At 42.1% G+C, this 19,588-nt stretch overlaps 1 non-coding gene across 1 annotated transcript; it reads left to right on the forward strand.

The window, feature by feature from the left end:
* Positions 1-18,760: 18,760 nt before the first annotated feature.
* Positions 18,761-18,862, forward strand: LOC119472284. Its single transcript, XR_005201406.1, has one exon. It is a non-coding gene; the product is annotated as a U6 spliceosomal RNA (small nuclear RNA).
* Positions 18,863-19,588: the final 726 nt, after the last annotated feature.

The raw sequence follows: 19,588 nt of genomic DNA on the forward strand, positions 1-19,588 counted from the left end.
GTTAATACAGTGTCAACTTGATTGGATTGAAGGATGCAAAGTATTGTTCCCGGGAGTGTCTATGTGGATGTTGCCAAGGAGATGAACATTTGAGTCAGTGGATTTGGAAAGGCAGACTCGCCCTCAATCTTGGTGGGCACCATCTAGTCGGCTGCCAGCTCAGCCAGAATAAAAGCGGGCCGAAGAACATGGAGAGACTAGACTGGTTTAGTCTTCTGGCCTCCATCTTTCTCCTGTGCTGGATGCCTTTGAAAAAGCATTTCTGGGTATGATATTTAGAAAGGTGACTTTGAAGTCTAAAAAAAAAAAAAAATCAACTAATTCACTTTTGGCATGATGATTAGAAAACTAAAGTTTGGCACCGCATGTTCTCACTCATAGGCGGGTGTTGAACAATGAGAACACATGGACACAGGGAGGGGAGCACTACACACTGGGGTCAGTTGGGGGGAAATAGGGGAGGGACGGTGGGGAGTGGGAAGCTGGGGAGAGATAGCAAGGGGAGAAATGCCAGATGTAGGTGATGGGGAGGAAGGCAGCAAATCACACTGCCACGTGTGTTCCTATGCAACAATTTTGCATGTTCTTCACATGTACCCCAAAACCTAAAATGCAATAAAATAAATAAATGGGAAAAAAAAAAAGAAAACTAAAGTTTGGGGAGGTCAAGTGATTCATTGGAGGTCACATGTTTATATAATGATTGAAATGATATTGTATACAGATAGACAGTTCCTCCTTGACCAACACAGGTTGGACCTGCAAGAGTCCTCTTATATGATAGGGATTTTCTTCCACCTCTGCCATCCATGAGACAACAAAACCAAGCCCTCCTCTTCCTTCTCAGCCTACTTATCACGAAGATGATGAGGATAAAGACCTTTATGACTGGCTGGGGGGCAGTGGCTCACGCCTATAATAACAGCATTTTGGGAGGCCAAGATGGGTGGATTGCCTGAGGTCAGGAGTTTGAGACCAGCCTGGCCAACATGGCAAAACCCCATCTTTCTACTGAAAATACAAAATTTAGCTGGCATGGTGGTGGGCGCCTATAATCCCAGCTACTAGGGAAGCTGAGGCAGGAGAATCGCTTGAACCCGGGATGGGGAGGTTGCAATGAGCTAAGATCATGCCAGTGCACTTTAGCCTGGCAACAAGAGTGAGACTCCATCTCAAAAAAAAAAAAAAAAAAGGTTACATGAAGGCCAGGTGCAGTGGCTTATGCCTGTAATGCCAGCACTTGAGGTCAGAAGTTCAAGACCAGCTTGGCCAATGTTGTGAAACCCCATCTCTACTAAAAACACAAAAGTTAGGCGGGCATGGTAGCTCAAGCCTGTAATCCCAGCTACTCAGGAGGCTGAGGCACAAGAATTGCTTGAACCTGGGAGGCAGAGGTCTGTCTCTGAGGATCTTAATTTAAATGAAACATAAACAATTTAAATGAGTGAGGGTTTTTGATAAAACTCATGAAATATAGACATCCGTGGTTATCCATTCTGTTGGTGGAGATGTCAGTAAGAATAACTAAGAGCAAATGTTTCAAAGGACAGGCAGTCACTTTGGTTAGACATCAGGGAAGATGGCCATCTCAGGCTCAGGGAGGGAACTCGCACATCTAGCTAGAAATGGGTGAGGTTCACCTGCGGTCGTTGCTTGCGAAAGTTACATACAATTAAGGAGCCAACACCGAAGTGCTTTTTGTTCTAATCATCCCAGTCCTCTGTCTACAAAAATGTGTCAAATCAAAGTTAATTTGCACAGCACAGAGAAGACAAAATGAACCAAAACTGTACGGTATTGTTTTATGATGACCACTCCAAGAAACGAGGTACCCAGTAATCCTGTCTGGCTGTTAAGGCAATTAACTAGGAGTCGGGTGCCGGGGAGGGAGGCTGAGGACCAGATTATCTCCCAGGGAGAATGAGAAGTCACAGACATTTTTCATAAATCTTCTCTTCTGGCAATTTAAAAACCAGAAAGAGATAAACGAGTGACAGATCCGACCATGCCTATCTTTGCCATGACTAATCCATGGCTACCATCCCTCTAATCAGCGAGAGGTAGTCTCCTTTCTCTTTAATGAGGTCACAGTCATTAGTCATTCCAGTATTATTATCTGATGTCATTATGATTCTGTTTCAGGCAGAGATTGGGTGTGGCAGGGTCTCACTTTGCATCCAGTATACAACCACCAGTGTTTTTGCAGGTGAACATGCTTGAACTCAACTCCAAATTCCAGCTTTCAGATGGGCAGAAACCCCTCCATCCCACAGTACACAAGACAGTGTTCATTGTGCACCCAGTCATAAGGTGGTAGATGGATCCATCATGTTGTCACTGGGTGCAGTGGCATACTCCTTTTGTCCTAGCTACTTGGAAGGCTGAAGCAGGAGGATGGCATGAGCCCATGAGTTGGAGGCTGTAGTGATCCGAGATCATGCCACTGTATGCCACCCTTGGTGACAGAGCGGGACACTGTCTCAAAAAAAAAAAAAAAGAGAGAGAGAGAGATTTCTCTTCTCACTTGTTCCCTGTTGACCCTCAGGAAGAACTTCTCTTTAACTGCAGTCTAAGTGATGAATAACTGTCCTCTCCAAGATCCAGGACCCGAAGCCAAGTTTCCCTGCACATCTCACTCCCTGGCCACAAATATGGTCTGTCTCAGCCTTGTTGCCTTGAGAGGAAAAGATGAGGAAAATTCCTGTTCTGTCCAGCTCATCCCCTCTGATGACTTCAAAGTCAGAAGGGTTTCCATCCTGCATACAGAGCGCATTGAATCTGTTGACCAAGTTGTCAAAGCTGGTGGGGTTTTTTCTGAGCAGTCTCCCCATCAGTCACAATTATGGAACTTTATGCTACGTTAGCATTTTCAGTGCCACTTGCAAAATAAAATGCATCATAACATACATACTTTAAAAACGCAGTTTGCTCTTCAAAGAGCTACTTGCCTGCATTGTTTCCAACAGTGACTTATTCCTCAACTTCTAGTTAAATTTAACTCATCCTATGTCAATTTCATCTTCTACCTTTTTTTGTTTTTTTGGAGTCTTGCTTTGTCACCCAAGCTGGAGGTGCAGTGACATGATCACAGTTCACTGCAGCCTTGACCTCACGCACTCAAGTGAACCTCCTGCCTCAGTCTCCAGAGTAGCTAGGACAACAGGTATGCACAACGGCACCTGGCCAATTTTTGTATTTTTTGTGCAGACAGGGTTTCACTGTGTTGCTCAGCCTTCTCTCGAACTCCTGGGTTCAATGGATCCTCCCATCTTGGCCTCCCAAAGTGCTAGGATTACTCCCAAAGTGACCCAGTGTGACTGGCCTTGTCCTCATAGCTTTTGACAGCATGTTTCCTACTATGTGAGAAAGGTGGGGGGGGACACTTTCCATCCCTTCCCAAGCAATCACACCTGAACATCAAGCGATCCTTGAATCTTCTAGACTATTTGTGAATAATCTAATACAAATTTCCTGTACATTGTGGCTACACTCTGCCTGGCATTTCACATCACTATTTCGGGAAGGGCTATGTTATCTTATCTAAAATTGGATTATACCTTTCTTGAAAAGAAAATGTTCATTTTTCACCTCTTTCACATACATGTGTCCTGATCATCCATAACTGCCTCCCATCAATTACCATGTTCCCGCTGTGCCAATGGATAAGAGTGCAAAGTGAAAATGTGCTGAATTCAACTGATGATAGGCCAAGGACTTGAAAAAGACACAAACCCAGCTGTCACGTGTGAAAATTTCCACATTTCTTTTTAAACTTAAAATTACTCCAAACGAGAGCAATAAACATACAAGTGTTCCTATAACCCTCTCTTTGCATCCGTTTCAATTTGTACTTCATTGCTAGGAACACGATTTTGTTTTTAAACAGAGTCACTCAGGCTGGAGTGGAGTGGCATGAGCATGGCTCATTGCAGCCTTAGCCCTCTCTGGGCTTAGGTGATCCTCCTGCCTCAGCCTCTGGAGTAGCTGGGACTGCAGATGCAGGCCACCACGCCCGGCTAATATTTGTACTTTTTTGTAGAGATTTACCCTGTTGCCCAGGCTTGTCTTGAACTCCTGCGCTCAAGTGATCCCCCCCTTAATCCAAAAGTGCTGTGATTAAGCCACTGTGCCAGGTCAGACACATGATTTAATGCTAGCTAGCTAGCTAGCTATTTTTATCTGTGGGTTCAATATTAAAGGAAATTTTCATGAAATAACGAAATCTAGAAGAAATGATTAGAATCTTATTTTCTGAACAGCTGACAATCTATCCCAGCTTCTCGGACCTGATCAACCCTTAGAAAAGCATGGTTTTAGGGCCAGCATGGTGGCTCACACCTGTAAGTGCAGCACTTTGGGAGGCCGAGGCAGGTGGATCACCTGGGGTCAGGAGTTCGAGACCAGCCTGACCAACATGGAGAAAACCCATCTCTACTAAAAATACAAAATTAACTGGGCATGGTGGTGCATGCCTGTACTCCCAGCTACTCGAGAGGCTGAGGCAGGAGAATCGCTTGCACCCAGGAGGTGGAGGTTGCAATGAGCCAAGATCAGGCCATTGCACTCTAGCCTAGGTAACAAGAACAAAACTCCATCTCAAAAAAAAAAAAAAAAAGAAGAAAGAAAAGTATGGTTTTATCGTTATTACAGTAAACATTTATTGACTTCTTACTATGTGCTAGATACTTTGCTACGTGTATTAATTGCATATCTTTTCTTATCAAATCTTCACAATAATTGAAAAAGACAGGAAATACAACAACTCTCACGTCATAGGTTGAACAAACCATGAGGCATAAAAATTGAGTAACTTGCCCAAGCTCATACAGCCTGCAGTGGGTAAAGCCAAAATTCAGATCAGCTTTATTTACCTCTTGCTACTCAAAGTGCGGTCCCTAGACCAGGAGCATTGGCACCACCTGGGGACTTGTTAAAAATGCAAAATCCCCAGTTCCACCTCCGATTTACTGAATCAGAAGCCCTGAAATTGGGGCCCAGCAATCTGTAGTTGATTTGACAAGGTCTTCAGAGGCTGGGCACAGTGTCTGATGCCTGTAATTTTAACACTTTGGAAGGCTGAGGCAGGTGGATTGCTTGAGGCCAGGAGTTTGAGACCAGCCCGGGCAACATAGCAAGACCCCATCTTACATAGTTTGGCTCTGTATCGCCACCCAAATCTCATGTTGAATTGTAATCCTCAGTGTTGGAGCTGGGACCTGGTGGGAGGTATTTGGATCATGGGGGTAGAGTTCTTATGAATGGTATAGCACCATCCCCTCTGTGCTCATCTCATGATAGAGAGTGGTTTATTCCAAGATCTGGTTGTTCAAAAGTATGTAGACCTCCCCCTCTCTCTTCCTCCTGCTCCAGCCTTGTAGGATGTGCTGGCTTCCCCTTTGCCTGCTGCCATGATTATAAGTTTCCTGAGGCCTCCCCAGCCATGCCTGCTATAGAGACTGTGGAACTGTGAACCAATTAAAGTTCTTTTCTTTAGATATTATCCAGTCTTTGGTATTTCTTTATAGCAGTGAAGTAACAACTAATAAACCATCTCTATAAAAAATAGAAATACAAAAATTAGCCAGGTATGGTGGCGGGAGGTCAATGTTGCAGTGAGCCATGATGGTGCCACTGCACTCCAGCCTGGGTGACGAAGCGAGGCCCTGTCTCAAAGAAAAACTTCATGTTTTAATTATCAGGAGCTCTTCTTGTTCTCTGATTGCCCTTGGGTCACAACAACTTGTTTTTGTTTTAAGAATGTAATGTCATTCATATCATCCTAAATTGTTCTGAGAACTCTAAAAAGGTGTTTCTCAGTTCTTCTTAGTTCCCTGAGTTATATCTATTTTCTTCAGAATTATTTGTTCATTTTAATCTTTCTCTTTTCTGAAACTGGCATCATAAAATATCTAGTGTTATATCTTTAAGAGTCCATTCTCACACGGCCATAAAGAACTGCCTGAAACTGGGTAATTTATAAAGAAAAGAGGTTTGACTCACAGTTCGGCAGACGTAACAGAAAGCATGACTGGGAGGCCTCAGGAAACTTACAATCATGTCAGAAGGCAAAGGGGAAGCCAGCACCTTCTTCACGGCAGCAGAAGAGAGAGTATGAAGGGGGAAGTGCCACACGCTTTTAAAATCACAAGATCTCATGAGAACTCATTAGCTATCCCAAGAACAGCAAGGGGGAAATCTGCCCCCAGGATCCAGTCACTTCCTACCAGGTCCCTCCCCTGTAATCCCCAGGGATTACAATTCAACATGAGATTTGGGAGAGCCAAACAGAGCCAAGCCATGTCAATACCTATGGCTCAAGGACAAAGCTGATTAGCATAGACAGCATGGGTTTCTCAGGACTCTTTCTTAAGTGAGGGAGTTCTGTGCATACACCGGGTAAGTGAGTGGGAGTGCTGTCAGGCAGCCTTCCCTATTGTATACACCAGGCAACCCAGAGATCCCCAAGATTGTTAGAGAATAAAGAACATCGGCATAGTTCACACCTGAGCAAAGCTGCCTAACTTAGCCTTTGCTCCGAAGGCCCAGGGTTACCTCCAGCTTTTTTCTTTAAGCCAGGTACCTAGATCCCCTTACTCTGAAGAGTTAGGGTTCTTTAGAGATTATTTGGTTTTATCCGCTTGACATAATTTGCCCGTGTTTACTTTGAAATTGCACAGTGGACTAGAGAAGAAAGAGAGGAGAAGGGAAAGCTCTAGTTAAAGAAGGGGGTTCCAAAGTCCTGAATTCAGAAGTTTGAGTAAACACTCTGATGGGTGCCCCCTGACCCACCCCCGTCCTTTGTGTTGGATGACTCCAAGCTTGGAGCTTCTCCAGCCCCCTCTTTTCTCTGGAATGCCTCCTCTGCTTTTACTTCTGTTTGCTTTTCATACTTGTCCACCTGCTTTCTTTCTACCAGCGTGTATTTCATGTTCTGTGATTCCTTTACTGATGTCCAACATTGTGGTTTCATTGGATAGATTGATAGACAGGCAGAATGGCAACAGATGGGTAATAGTTCCAGTCATTTTGGGGGGACCTTGAGAAAGCATGAAGGTTTATATGTATGCTCACTCTCCCTTCTTGAACAAGTGAAGGGAGAGTGAAGGGGGAAGTGAAGCGTGAAGGGGAAGTACCACACACTTTTAAAAAAAGAAGATACTCAGCAAAGATTGCAGCATATAGAATTTTTTTGTTTGTTTTAGAAGTCATCTATACCTTTTCCTCCTCCCACCCTATCAAATTATATGTTCGTAAAATTATCAGATAAATACATATATAATAAATACATCAACTAGTAACTACTTATTTTATTTATTAATATTTATTTTGAGATAGGATCTCACTCTGCAGCCCAGGCGGGGTGCAGTGGGATGATCTAACTCACTGCAGTCTCTAACTCCCAGGTTCAAACAATTGTCCCACCTCAGCCTCCTGATAGCTGGTACCACAGGCACACACCACCATGCCTGGTGTATCCATCTGTTCTCACAGTGCTAATAAAGACATACCTGATACTGGGTAATTTATAAAGCAAAAGAGGCTTCATGGGCTCACAGTTCCATGTGGTTGGGGAGGTCTCACAGTCATGGGAGAAGGCAAAGGAAGAGCAAAGTCACATCTTACATGGCGGAGGGCAAAAGAGCGAGCATGTGTAGGGGAACTCCCCTTTATAAAACCATCAGATCTTGTGAGACTTATTCACTGTGATTTAATTACCTCCCAGCTCCCTCCCATGACACATGGGACTTATGGGAGCTACAATTTGAGATTTGGGTAGGGACACAGCCAAACCATATCACCTGGGTAATTTGTTGTTATTGTTGTTGTCGTTGTTTTGAGATGGAGTTTTACTCTTGTCACCCAGGCTGGAGTGCAATGGCACAATCTTGGTTCACTGCAACCTCCACCTCCTGGGTTCAAGTGATTCTCCTGCCTCGGCCTCCCGAGCAGCTGGGATTACAGGCATGCACCATCATGCCCTGCTAATTTTTGTATTTTTAGTAGAGATGGGGTTTCACCATGTTGGCCAGACTAGTCTCAAACTCCTGGCCTCAGGTGATCCACCCACCCTGGCTTCCCAAAGTGCTGGGATTACAGGTGTAAGCCACAGTGCCTGGCCTCACCTGGGTAATTTTTAAAAAAATTTTTTTTTAGAGACAAGGGTCTCACTATGTTGACCAGGCTGGTCTCAAACTTCTGGCCTCAAGTGTTCTTCCTGTCTCAGCCTCCCAAATTGCTGGGATTACAGACATAAGCCACCAGGCCTGGCCTTAGTACTTCTTCAAGTAAACACACTCAGCCACACACAAACTTAATGAAAAATGTTAGCAGCCAAAATTGTAGTAGAAACAAAAGCCTAGCTTTAAATAATTACCGTTTGAGAATTTCAGGTATCATGAAAGTACAAACATTCAAATATTTTATTAAAATTTTCCTTTTATGGGGAATTTAATTGCATGAGGTCAATTAAGGTTGGATCTGAACATCTCTGAACCTAATACATCTACCAGTCAGATAAACTAATAACTTTCTGGTGATATTTGGTGACCAACTCATAAAGCAATGTAATATCTTAAGAAAGGCCATATACCAGACCAAACTAACCACATCAAGGTAATTCTATACCTATCATTTTTCAAAATGTCTGTGACAGAAGGAATCTTTGACAGTTAATAGAAAGGAAGTATTGATAAATCTATGTATGTTTCAAAGAAATTCCTTGCCTCGTCATAAATAATACTTTGTCCACATGTGGAAAAAAAATACAGAACAAGAACACATAGTTAACACTGGAAAAATAAAGGTGGATAACACATGTAAACAAACAATCTAAGATAATGACTAAAATAAACATCATGTTTTGATTTTCAGCTTTCACTATTATTCTAAATATTTAAAAAACCAGATAGGCTAAGACTAATTAGTTGAATTTCTATAATGTCATTCACTACTCAAAATATCCAATTCATTTTATAGTAACAGATATGTATTATAATGCATGAGTGTACATTATTATAAATGGCAATTGTAGAATGATTAAGGTACAGGAATCTTTTTACTTTTTAATTTAATTTAATTTTTATTTTTAATTTTTTCAAGATGGAGCCTTGCTCTGTAGCCCAGGCTGGAGTCCAGAGGTTTCAGCTCACTGAAACCTCTGCCTCCCTGGTTCAAGCAATTCTCCTGCCTCAGCCTCCTGAGTAGCTGGGATTACAGGCATGCACCACCACACCCAGCTAATTTTTGTATTTTTAGTAGAAGCGAGTTTCACCATGTTGGCCAGGCTGGTCTCGAACTCCTGACCTCATGATCCGCCCACCTCAGCCTCCCAAAGTGCTGGGATGACAGGTGTGAGTCAATGCACCTGGCCTAGAAATCTTTTTAAAAGCTGGCATTTGGGTTGGGCTTGATAGCTCACACCTGTCAACCCAGCGCTTTCGGAGGCAGAGGCAGGAGGATTGCTGGAGGCCAGGAGTTCTATACCAGCCTGGGCAACATAGCAAGACCTCCATCTCTACAAAATTAAAAAAAAATTAGCCAAGTGCCATGGCATGTGCCTGTAGATCCCAGTACTGGAGAGGCTGAGGCAAGGGGATCGTTTGAGCCCAGGAGTTCAAGGCTATGGTGAGCTATGATCGCACTTCTGCACTCCAGCCTGAAAGACAGAGCGAGACTCTGTCTCTAAGAAAATAAAAATAAAAAATAAAAGTCACTTTGCAAATAAGTAGAGAGAAAAAAAATTCTCAGCTCCCAAAGTTAGCTTGTACTCCAAATCCTTTTGACTTTGAAGTTGCTTGTCTCTCTTTTTTAAGCATGTGTGTGCGTGTGTGCATGTGCGTGTATATGTATGTACACATGCATGTACACACATAGCCCTTGCTTTTCATCTCAACGGTTGGATGGACGAGACTTATGGCCAGATTCAGCCATGCCCTACAGTTATCAAGCATGACAGAGCTGGAAGAAAAACATCTGGTCCAAGGTTGCCGTTTGCCTTTGTAGCAGAGAATTTTCTTTGATCTCCAGCTGGAGTTCTCTATTGAGTCTAGCAGATCAATTAGCTAATAGGCCATTCCCACTAGTAGCCCTACCAGCTGACTACCTAGGATAGAAATAAGTTCTGTTTATCAATCCTTCCCTTCCCCTTCTACTTTAGGCAGATCCTTTTTTCCTCTTGAAATAACATAATTATTAAACCACTTCAGTCACTTCTGTGGTTAATGATTCCCTCTTTTTTCGGTTCCGCTCTCCTGCTGAAACCTCTTGGTGGGTTTTAAACACACCACTCCATGGTTACAATTTCATTTGCTACCACAATTAAGGCTGAGAACAGCCTGCAGTACCAATATAAAAACCAACAGCTTGTCGGGGTTTTACCAGTTCCCTTGGGGAATTGAAACAATAATTTTTGTATCTATATCTCCAAAAATTCAGAAAAGTAATATACCATTAACATTTTCACATGGATTTCATTCTAGGAAGCTTGGTTCATTTTCTTTATATTATGCAGATCAGATCCAGGAATTTAAACAAACATAGAATTTTTTTTAGCCCAGTTACAATGATATTGCTATCAGCACTATTTAGGAAATAGTAATTATATGTCAGGGAATCAAACTGTCCCATTTTGGGACTGGTATGTAGAATTCCAATTAGTTTTAGTAATTTTAGTGGGGTCAAGACATTCTGTCTGAACTCAGTGTTTCACCTGAACACAAAGCCATAATTTTGTACTGTATTTTACCTATCAAAAAACTGCTCTAAAATAGTTCTTTAAAAAAAAAAAAAAAAACAGGATTAGCCAAATGACTGGACTTTTTAGACACTCTAATCAGACCAACTGTGCAGAGGGGACAGTCAAGGACAACATAATTCTCCAGTGACGTGGTGTTTGATGCCCTGTTCAATGCATTTTACAGCAAGAGACCCTAGCCCAGTTTCTACGCTGGGAACAAGTCAAACTGTGCGGTACCAACGCTGGGTCTGCCGGAGGTAATTCCCTGGAAATGAAACGTGGTGGCTGTCGGCCAGCGTGCAGGGCATCCCGGGCCATTACAAGTACTTCATCCACATAAAATTGCAAAGGGAATTTTAGAACTCAGAATGTAATTATCCCCTTTGGAGCTTGGCAATGGAACAGGAGGATTAAGTAGAGCTGTCCTTTGTCCCCAGCATAAAAGATGCTAGCGGCTGCACAGCAGACACAACCGAGGCATGAGGAAGGAGCCTGGAGTCTTGTTTGTTTGAGTATTGCTTCCTCACGTCTGTACATCACCAATTCCGTGTTCTCAAAAATCAGAGCAGGCCTCGAGGTGACCCCTTTTACGGCTTGTTACTACCACTTTGAATGCTATTTAGAAGAAAGCAGATGTCAATATTCAGCAAAGTCCCTGTGAGCCACTGCCCTTGTGGCTCAGTAAAATCGAGGAACTACTTAAAATACAAGTCTCCAAGCTTTGCCTCGCAGAGAGCTAGAACAACCCCAGGATACCCTGGGCTTTGATGCAGAACCTTCCAAAGGCCACATTAGATGGTAACTACCAACATAACTATTCACAGAAATTGAAATATGGCAACTGCAGACCCCAGAGTGTCTTATATCTCATTTCATAAACTTTATAGTAAAACACTCGTAATTAGGTTCGTAGGAAATGAACTGCTGAGTGTAGGTCTTGAGAGGTTCACCACTAGGTACCTTCAGAGAATTAGTGAATGTAAATTAGCTGCTTGATTTATGCCATGTATATCCACAAGAACAGCAAGGCCAGGGCAAAGTGAAAGTTGCCATAGATCCTTACAATCTATGCTTTCTCTCAGCGTTTGTTGGACTCTGCTCTTATATGTACCTTTGTTCAAAGCATCCTTAACTTGACTCTCCTTTCCACTTTCTATTTCCTATTGACCTTTCTGAGAAGGTCACCATCCTAAAGGACTTATCCCAGGATCTGACACCCACTCCTTTTAACATCTTTTGACAGGATCCGAGCAGCACTCCAGCAATACATTCCCAAGGCCCATGGCCCTGACTCAAGGCATGCTAATAAAAGCTAAGATGCAGCATTCTAGAAACCCTGAGCACAACTCCAGCCAGTGCCGACATCCTGACTTTCAAACTCATCTGTTTCCAAAAGGAAAAAAGGTTTCAAGGTTTCCAATCACGGTAAGTCCTGACCGACCTAATACTGATGTGTTGTGGTTGATTGGGTGAAACAGAAGTCAAACCTAGTCACAAGTTCTCTAAGATGATATCCTTTCCTCTAGTGTTTGCTCTAGATGACAAATATCCTCTTGAGGACAAATATCCTCAGTGAACCCCTCTTTCCCAAGAGCCACTCTTCATTTAAGCAGCCCAGGTCAAATTTTATGACGTGCAAACCGACTAGGGAATAAACATTACCTAAAAGTCAGCACACTTCCTACTCATGTAATTTTGTTACCTCCAGTAAAATTGTATTGGGTCACTGGGCACAGTCGTTCACGCCTATAATCCTAGCATTTTGGGAGGCCAAGTTGGGTGGATCACCTGAGGTCAGGAGTTCGAGACCAGCCTGGCCAACATGGCGAAACCCCATCTCTACTAAAAATACAAAAATTCACCAGGCGTGGTGGCACATGCCTGTAATTCCATCTACTTGGGAGCTGAGGAAAGTCGCTTGAACCCGGGAGGTGGAGGTTGTAGTGAGCTGAGATCGTGCCACTCCACTCTAGCCTACACGACGAGAGCAAGACTCCATCTCCAAAAAGAAAAATGTCTTGGGTCACTTTCACACAAGGAAAATAGAAATCAGTTCTTTGATGACTGTAAGTTAGTCCTAAGGTCTTGCTTTCTCGTCTTTTTCTCATCTCTTGGGTATATTGCTGTCCCATTTTGATTCCTTTTTCCTAGCAAAAACTTTGTTTTTTAATCCAGAAAATGAAGTGCCAATAACAGCAACAAATAGGACGTTTTCTTTGTGACAGCCCCAAATCTGTCTGACTTCTGCAATAGATTGAATGTGTTGCCCAAAAACTCATATGTTGAAACCTAACCCCCGGTGTGACGCCGTTTGGACGTGGGGTCTTTGGGAGGTAACTGAGTCATGAGGGTGGAGCCATCGTGCACGGAATTTGCACCCTTATAAAAGGGACCCCAGAGAAGCCCTTCACCCCTTCCTCTGTGTGAGATCACAGCAAGGAGATGACCATCCCTGAACCAGGAAGCAGGCCATCACCAGACACCACATACTGGAGTGATTTGATCTGGCATTCCCAGCCACCAGAACCATCAGAAATCAATTTCTCTTGTTTATAAGCCGTGAGTCCCTGGTCATTTGTATAGCAGCCAGAAGGGACTGAGACAAGTCCAATATCCAGGATCTCTCACTGCCTCTCAATTAATTACCTGCCATGGGAAATCCTTTCAAAAGATACTTGCCTGGTGATTAGGAGGATTTTATTGCTTCCCATACACAGGGGCAAAAGCAACTACCAAAAGTTTTAACCAACTTATTAGACTCAAAGTGAACGTGAAACAGCTATCATCATGTGCTCTTTGTTCTGTAAAGCCATGATCATATGGAGCTCTTTAGGGATGCTGAAGGTAGGGCAGATAGGATGATGAGAGCATCCCCCTCTGATGCAACAAAAGAAGCCCCCAGCTCCAGCCCTGCCACTTTATGCCCTGAAGTCTCCACTCTCATTCCATTACCTCTGGGAGTCCGCCTCTAGTCAAGTCTGAGCTTCTGAACCACCGTTTTCATTTCCTATGTTTTGGGAACATTCTCCGCGTTGCCTGTTTCTTTCAGACTTCATTGGATATTCTCAGCATGTTGAATTTCGTCCCATAGGTACCCGGCTGAGAGAACCATTTAGCAAAACTGCCTTGGTTTATGGATCTGGAAAGCCCTCTGTGAAACCAGCCTACCATGAGTGGGACTCCCACTTTCTGCCCTGGCCAAAGCCATGCTCCCTTCCCCTTGACAGCCATAGAACATGGGCTTTTTTCACCCAAGGTTTGCAATGAGTTAACTTGCTTTTTCAGACTTGCTCCAGATACTTGTCTGGTCTCTGGGCAGGACTTGTGATTTGATGACATGTAATCTAAGTAAATACATTCAACTTTAATTTATGGGTGAAGGGGGAGACTCAGAATTTAGAACAAGGCATTTAAAAAAAAAAGAGGCTTCCCAACATGCATTCCCCAGGGTTTTGCTCAGAGCTGCCTCTGTTTTCCACGTTTCTACAAGCCAACTCCTGCTGGCCCTGAATAGACCTCCCATGGAGCAGAAGCATCAGGACATTAACCTCAGATTAAAACAAGCCTTCACACTGGCCAAACTCATAGGCTACTCCTAACAGTACTGTTATTTGTTGATTGATAGGGTGTTGCTTCATCACCCAGGCCTGAAGGCAGTGGCACCATCTCGGCTCACTGCAACCTCGACCTCCCAGGCTCAAAGGATCCTCCAGTCTCAGCCTCCCAAGTAGCTGGGAACACAGGCATGCACCACCACATCCAGCTAATTTTTGGATTTGTTGTAGAGATGAGGTTTCACCAGGTTGCCCAGGCTCCAACAGTACTTTTAGAAGTAGGTGGGTATTACTTGGCAAACAAGGATCAAAGGGCTAAATATTTTTCCTTTGAGGCCCTACATCCCGATGCTCTCAGATTCAAGAGAAACTTAGAAATTAATTTCTTTTTTTTTTTTTTTTTCTTTTTTTTGCCACAGAGTTTTCCTCTGTGCTCTGTCACTCAGGCTGGAGTGCTGAGGTGCGATTTCAGCTCACTGCAACCTCTGCCTCCTGGATTCAAGTGACTCTCGTGCCTCAGCCTCCCGAGTAACTGGGATTTCAGGCATGCGCCACCACACCCAGCAAAATTTTGTATTTTAAGTAGAGACAGGATTTCACCATGCTGGCCAGGCTGGTCTCGAACTCTTGACCTCAAGTGATCCAGCCACCTTGGCCTCCCGAAGTGCTGGGGTTACAGGCATGAGCCACTGCACCCAGCCATATAAATTAATTTCTAATACTTTATTTTATACACATCAATCATTAGCAAATATTTAGCCTGAGCACCAAACCTATGAAAAAGCATGGGGCTTCCAAGAAAACATGAACTTCTAGACTAAACCATGATGCTAACTATGGGGATGTCGTTGGAGAAGTGACACATCAATCTGAACCTCACTTTGCTTATCTGCAAAAGGAGCCCTTCAACAGGATCATGTCCCAGGTGCCTAAGCACTTAGGAAAATTGAATGGCTCTGTGTCAGCTGTGACATCTGCCAACCTGTGCCCCATGCAAAGTTATGTCTCAGGCTCCACTGGGAAGGCACAGACAGAACACAGACACGAATGCCAGTGTGTCTTCACATAGCCACTTCATTTCTCCTCTCCATCATGAGATGGTGACAACCCTTTTGTACCAACACGCACCAACCCCAGAAACAGCAGGAAATCAAGAATGCTGGTCCTTAAACAAAAACATCCACATATAAAAGCCTGCCTTGGAAAAATTAAGGTAAACATCTTCTGGACTTGTTGCTGTTGACAGTATGTTTTCAATTTGCAACGCAAATTCATCGGAAGCTTTTCTGCCAGGGAACCGGATGGCCCAGGGAATTGGTAATTGGTAATGAGTCGTGCAGCCTTTCAGGTCTCAGTTACCATTCTGAATGGAGCCCAGCTAATAGTGAATTACCTGATACTGTTGGAAACCTTTGCAACATGAGCCAGATCCCTGGATTCCTTCCCCAGCTTAAAACATGAGTTAAAACAGTGTCTGATTGGCATTTATAAGGAGAATTAGTAGAGAACCCTGCATGGGGACAAAAGTGGACAAAGAGAGAGTAAGCTGGGGGTCTGTCCCTGTGTCTGTGGTTTTCCCCCAGGATAATCCAAGGGAAATTTCCAAGGAATGTCAGGCCTAGAGAAGTGGAATTAATGTACACCTCACATTCTTGAAGGGTCAGAAATTCCAGTCTTGGAATTTTTATTTCTTCCTAATCACTCTCCCAGTCCCGAGGATCAAACTACTTTTGCAGCAACTTTCAAGGTGAAATAGATTTTACTACTTTTGATTTGTTCAAAGAGCCCATTAAAAAAAAAAAAAAAAAAGACAGTTATCATAAGGGCTTTAAAAACAAACCAAAACAATGAATCTTCTTGGCCAGGAGACATCCAAACAAACTTCTACATTCTGGTTTGCTCTGCTGCATTTTATTTTTGGTATTTGCAGTCTTCCTAGGGGAACCATCTAACAGAAAAACAGAACTTTTACATCACTAGCTTTCCCTGCCCAGTCCAGTTCCATATTTATATCACTGCTTTTCCTTTACACTCTCTGGTTTATAGTAGCAATAATTTTCCCTCATATATAGTCCAACGAACAACCAATTAACAAATGCCCAGAGTGGTAAAACATTTTTGGCTGTCTTGCCCAGTTGGTCATTAATTTGGTGAAGGAAGGGCTAACAAACTCATAAAGGGGAACTTGAATTTTAGAAGTTAGTTCAATTTTACATTATTAAAAAGGAAAATGTAGTAAAAATAATAAGAGCTTTGCCAAAACTCTACAGCAAAGTCAATTAGTCTCACAAAGAGCCTAGGAGTCTGCGATATGGACTTGCATTTGGAATCACTTAGCCCATTAGAACAATTCCAAACATCTTCTCTCTGAAGCCATATTTCAGTGCTCATGGCTGCAGCTTACTGAGTAAAATTCTTTCACCATCCTCGATTCAACACAATTTAAAGTATTCTTTGTGTCTGCGTATTTCAGATATACAAATGTGCATACATGCGTATCTTCATACATATTTCCATCACGATCATAAAAATTTCATACACTAAGTATAATCTTCTACAACATATACTAAAATTCATACTGTATTTTGTGCTAGCATGGTATATACTTTTAAGATGCCTTTAAAAGAAAACCAATTTCAAACCAAAACATCACAACGCTGGTGTTACAAGTCTATGGCAAAAATAAATTGTACTTTACTCTGAAGAAAAATCACTTATTCTCATTTTTCAACATATTTCAGGTAACAAGGAATGCTGTTCCTGTAATCCAAAAATTTGACAATTGATTAAAGATATGCCATTTGTGCATCTTCATATCACTATAGCCATTTTGTTCATATGAATATTTTGTTTTGCTCTGATTGAGCAACAGGAAAAAGTTAAAGTGCTAAATGAGATTATTTTCATAGGCAATTCTTGCAAAACAGTGTTTTGCAATCAACTATATGAATTAACTGACAGGTTTTTTAAAAAGAAAAAATATACCCTATTTTGGTAAACTCTAACAAATATCCTCCAAATTCTTTAAGTGAAAATAAAGTTGTATGTTTTCAGACTAGTGGCTCCCAACTCTCAGCTTCTATAAAAATCCCAAATGACTTCTATAGGCTTTCCAATGAAGATTCAGTTCTAATTAACTACAATTTTGTCCATATTTTGTTTTCCTACCGCATTGAAAGAATAGCAGGGGGTTAGCGCTGCAGAAAAGAAGATTATTAAAACTTTAATAACCTGAGCCTTTGAACTTTTCCAAATTCTTTACAATTTTCTCACATTTCCAGCCCAGATGTCTGTCTGCATGCAGTTATAGAGCCAACATGAACTTTTTGTTTACAATTTTATTCACCTGAAAAAAAAAAAAACAGAAAGAAGAACAACACAGAAATGTTTTAGTTCTTCTAAGCAAAATGATTTAATTATTAAAAAATAAACTTGAAGAATAATTTTTATTCATTTTTAAGTTAAATATTTTCAACAACGCAACTGTTTCTTCCCCACTGCTAGAGGTAAATCGTCAGGCAGCCTAGCAACGTGGCCAGCTGAATCACAGCATTCTTTTCCATCAAGCTACAAAGCTCCAAAAGACTGAAAAAGAGAGTTCACTTTGGAAACTTGAACTCTTGAGATTGTTACAAAAGAAAGAGACCAAAAAGAAGGCATCCCTTAACATAATTAGCTGCTTGCTGTTTCACCAAAGAGAGGGATATTTGCATACAACAATAGCCAATAGAATTGCCTTTCACAGAACTCAATGTGGCAGTTGTATTATCCCAACTCCAGATGGTTGTAGCCCCTCAAGAGCAATTATTACCTTTCTTTTCATAACAGAACCCCAGTTATTCAAGCATTTCACAAACATGAGTGCTGGCAAATGAAATACGAGTAGCCATGTTGAATGGTACCTTCAGGAAGTCTCCAGACAGTGTGCCAGTCACCTTCTTCTTCCTTTCCTCTTATGGTTGAATGGAATTTTAGTGTGATGGCTGGAACTCAGGCAGCCATCTTGGACCTTAAGTACAAGGAACAAAAAGCTAAGGAAGGCAGAGCACTGAGCTAGCTCCTGCTGGGTCCCCCCAGAAGTCTGGGTCCCTGTCCAGCAATGGAAGATTTACCTCCAGAATTATTTTCTATGTGAAAGAGAAAAAAACATCTCTACTGTTTGAGCCACTGTTATTTTGGGTTTGTTGGTTTGCTTCATGTGACAAAATCTAGTCCTAACATATGCCCTGATTTTGAGGGCTTTCCTTATAGCAATATCTTGCTAACTGAGAAAGAGAAAACCAGTACTGATGGTCAGGAGCTGTCCTGGTACAATCAGCAATGCATAATGGCATTGCTAAAAGTTGTCTGGTCTTCACAATGAGGTCTTGATGTTGCCCAGTTGAACATAAACAATTGCACAAAACATCAGCCTCAGACAAGACCACTTTGTGACCATAAGAGCTCCTGACAAAAATAAGATCATTCCATGCTTTTGTCAGCAATAAATATACTAAAACTGAAACAATACAAAGAAGGGTGGCATGGCCTCCATGCAATGATGACACAAATTCAAGAAACGTTCAATTTTTTAAAAAATAGTATTATTCCATATCATGTCTGAACACAGACAAAATATGAACATTGTCCAAGCCACAAAATACCAACACCCCACCCATCTTAGCTAATACGAGTGACTGCTGATTCTTCAGTAATTAAAGCTCTAGCCTGGCTTCCTTCGCTTCACTTTCTAGATAAGATGCACAATTATAGAATTAATTCCACTTCCTCACAGCATCCAATTCAGACCAAAGTCCCACTTTCTTGAATCCTTTCCCAAATCACCACACACAGCCCATATCCTGTAAATCCTTTTTGACATTCTCCCACAGACACCCCACGGTGTCCAATTGTGTGTGTTATCTCTCATCGCAGTGAGGAACACCAATTTGTTCAATTTAGTTGTGTTTCTGGAGGTATACATGGCATTTCTGTTGCCATACTGTGTCTACAGTGGAAAACTAAAAATAAATCTACTCAACATATCAATCTGTAATTCAAATGGTCCCACCCAAATGGAAAGCCCCTATTCTTCAACAGACTTCACTCATCAAGAAACCAAAACATTAATTTGTAGCAATCAGATTCATTGAAATTATCCTCTTGTGCTATTTCCATGGCCTGAAAAAGACCCGGTCAGAACCCTTACCTGGTATTGAGCTTGCAGTAACTACAGCAAGTTCAACTCAATGCTTCTTCAAATAAGAAAAACTTTTGATACAATACACAGATCGAAGCTATACTCTATTTTTCTCCCTTT

This window comes from Cebus imitator, unplaced genomic scaffold, assembly GCF_001604975.1.
Source record: "Cebus imitator isolate Cc_AM_T3 unplaced genomic scaffold, Cebus_imitator-1.0 Scaffold92, whole genome shotgun sequence".
NCBI lineage: Eukaryota > Metazoa > Chordata > Mammalia > Primates > Cebidae > Cebus > Cebus imitator.